Here is a 3,681-nt window from a genome sequence, read left to right on the forward strand (position 1 = left end):
AAATGGGCTAGTCCAGGTGCGAGAGTTAGCCTAGAAGAGAATGGGCCAAGCAGTGATTAAAAGAATACAGTGTCCGTGTAATTATTTTGGGTAAAGCTAGCCGGGAGGCGGCCGGGGTGCGGCAGGGGTAATGGGGACGCAGCTCCTCCGCACCTATTACTACAACACGGGGCAAGGGAAGAGCTGTTCTTTGGCCTACCATTCACCCCGGCCACGTGGTACATTGTCCACATTTTGTACAAACACAGCTCCCCCAATTGTCCAAACATAAATCACCACATTATTATTAGCTATGGGTTCCAGCTCCTTGGCACTCCTGGGCTTGATTCACTGCTGTGTTGCTTCAATTTATTTCTACACTCTGGGGGATCAATAGCAGAATACATCAAATTATTCAGAGAGAATAATTTCATCTTTAAATTCTTCAATGGACAACTGGCATTGAGGGTGATTTCAGGTCATTTTCTCCGGCCTTGGGAGGCAGCCGGTTCTCATCCCTGTGTCCCAACATACATGTTCAAGTGCTTCCATTCAGCATCTATGTTCATTTAGTCATTTGTGAGCCTTGATCATGGACTACATTCAGTCAACGGGCTGAATCTAATCTTAGCCAGACTATTTTATTATGCTAGTATTAAATAATAGAACCAGAGTGAGTTTTTTGTGCCTTATAGCCCAAAGGCAATGTCAAATAAATAACTTATGCCAGAATCTCACAGTCTATTTATTTATAGCATTAAAACATTTGCTTTATTCCCCCAAAGTTATGAATAAGAAAAAAATAGCCTTGCCTTATTATAAACAATAGCAATTTCTTCTCTTATCTAGGAATGCATGCTGTGCTCAGAGCGAAGTTCAGGAATTAGACCGCCTGGCAATGGAAGGCAAAGCTATGTTCTAGCTGCCTGGGTTTGCAGCTAAATCATGACCCACTCTGAAAATTTACACACATTGTCATTTTCAAAACAATCCCTTGCTCTGGTATTTGAATAAGTAAAAGTTTTTTTTTTTTTCCTGAGGACAGTGTCAAGTTGTCCCATGATGTCCCCCATCTTGATCTGCTATATCATCATCTTCCATCAGCAGGATATGGGCATGGCAGCTTTGAAAACAGCCATTTTGTGGAAAATAAACTGTGAGTCAGAAGGCAGCAAGTTTTCAGAGGCATGTGGACCTGCCATCCTCTCCCAGGCATAGCGGTGACATTTCCACGGGGTAGACCTGTTTTATTGGCTACCAGGGTCATCTTGGGAAGACACTAGCACTCAAGTACTACTGAAAAACATACATGAAATAGTTTCTGTGGAAACAGTCAGATGCCAAAAATGAAGTCACACGAAAGTTTATGTAAAACCCCGACTGAAACGGCTGCTGGTGCCTCTCTAATAGAAATCTCTCTGATCCCAGAACCAGCTGTTAAAGCGTTGGTGACCTGGGGACAGAATGGAGTTCTAGAAAAGAAAACTTGAAACAAACTTTTGGAGGAACAGGAGAGGTGGCCTGGGAACAGTAGTGTGCTTTTTAATTACTGAGGGTGCATATGCTTTTCTCCATTGTATATTTTGTTCATAAAGCATTTTTATGCCTTCCTGTTAGTTTGCAATGACCCCCTCCCCACACACACAGGTTGCCAAACTAAAAAAAGAAATCTTTGCCCACATGAACTCTATTTAGTTGAAAGACCAGTTTCAGCTGCTCTGGGTGAGAGAATGAGTCAGCAACCTGCTGCAGAACTCAGGTAACAAAAGGCTCCCTTCAGAGCCTGTTAGTTTCTAAGCCTCACTGCTGCTCTGTGACCAGAGAAGCCATCCAGCACACCTGGGTCCTCCTGGATGCCAGCAAGGTTGTCAGTGAGCAATCAAGAATCCAGTATTTACATCTTAATAAGGAGGTTAAAAACATTGCCTAGCCTTGCATGCTTCCAAGGATTCTAAGAAATGGAGACATAGTTATAACCAATAAATATAGGGTGGAATCAGTTACATTTAGCTGAACTGTGGTTCACACTAAGCATTCAGACCCAGAATCTTTTCAAAAGCACAAATATTTAAATAACTGTGAATGTGCTTTCACAGGTTTTATTTCCCTGCACACCTATGCACAATGGATAATTTTTGACGATTTAATGACTACAAAAGAGAATCTCAGAACCCTTGGAGAGGGTTGGCTGCATTCAAGTTCCTTGCACTGATTTTGAATTGCATTTAGGTAAATCGAAGACACAGTAGGATATATGCTGGAAGAGACTCAAAGAGACTGCCTGGGTTTTAGTGTGTTTAAAATCCCAGTTCAATTATCATCGTATTGCTTATATTAAGTTGAACTAGTCTTGTTTTCAAAATCGCTTCCTCACTGTAGTTCTGAAGGCCTTCTGGCAAGCACAAACAACCATTCATACCGCCACAGGTTCAAGGTCCTCAGGCTGCAGCAGATACAGCTGGCTGAGCGAGGAAGGCTGAAGCAACTGTGTCTGGCATGGCTAGTCTCTGCTTCCTACTCCATCGTACTGCAAAGGAGACATGCATTCTGGTGGCCACTCTAAGCACATTCAACGGGCCGTACAAAAGAGGCAAGCAGGCATTGCTCATTTCATTCTGGGTTCCAATTTATTTTCAGCAGAACAATGTGTGTTTATGCATCCGGAGTAGGAAAATTAATCCCATGTGATTGCAAACTGAAGCGCAATCGACAGAACAAAAGACAGAGCACAGATACACACTCACCCCCACACACTTAGATTTCACCCCATTGAGGACTGGTTTGCAATCAGCGCCATTTGTACAAAGCTAACAAGTTAAAGTCATCAAAACCTTGCTGAGAGTAGTTTAGAATCTAAGATATTCAAGAAAACGTTTTGGCCATCTTTCTTACACTATGAAATGTTAACTTAGGAGGAATATTCTTTGTTGTTCAAAGCAGTATACATGGGATAAACATAAATACTCAGTTACTATGGGAAAGCCAATAGGCTCACTCCATCAAAACCCTAGCCTGATAAGATTTAATTCTGATTGTATTTTTATTAAAAGATAAAATTACCTCTGATCTCAAGATAGAAATATTATTGGGCCATGAGACAGCACAGCAGGCTAAGGTGCTTGCCACCAAGTCTGATGACCTAAACTTGATCCCCAGGACTCAAATGATAGAAAGAATGCACACACACACACACACACACACACACGATTTTAAACTTAATGTGCCATTTAAAAAAGAAAAGAAACATTATTCATAAAATACAGACAATTATCAAATATCTATTAATAAGATAATTTTTTGTTAATTTTTTTATTTTTCTTCAGCTTTTTTCTAATTTTCCTCTGGTTTTTCAAATTTGATCAATTATGTATGTGTATTTTTTCTGTTTTATATCCCATCTTTTTGGCTTCCTTAAACTTCCATTGAATTTTTTCTGTGAAATATTCCATTGTAAGGATAAAGGAAAATAGAACTCTTCAACTGCTACAGTATTTATTTGTTTATAATTTAAAATTTTATTTTATTTTAATACAATTTTTGGCATACATTCAGTATGCTGTTATGTTTCATAAGGCCATTTACATGTAATCATATCATTATGATGACAGTATTCCTCCCTCTCTCCTCTCCTCTGCCCACCCCATCCCTACCTCTATTATATCATTACAATGACCGTATTCCTCCCTCTCTCCTCTCCTCTGC

General features: G+C 40.1%; 1 protein-coding gene across 2 annotated transcripts in view; it reads right to left on the reverse strand.

Moving 5' to 3' along the window:
- The window catches only part of Cpq (carboxypeptidase Q), a 363,530-nt gene that overhangs the window by 124,803 nt on the left and 235,046 nt on the right, over positions 1-3,681 (reverse strand). The window lies entirely within an intron of this gene.

This window comes from Microtus ochrogaster, unplaced genomic scaffold, assembly GCF_000317375.1.
Source record: "Microtus ochrogaster isolate Prairie Vole_2 unplaced genomic scaffold, MicOch1.0 UNK29, whole genome shotgun sequence".
Classification (NCBI taxonomy): Eukaryota; Metazoa; Chordata; class Mammalia; order Rodentia; family Cricetidae; genus Microtus; species Microtus ochrogaster.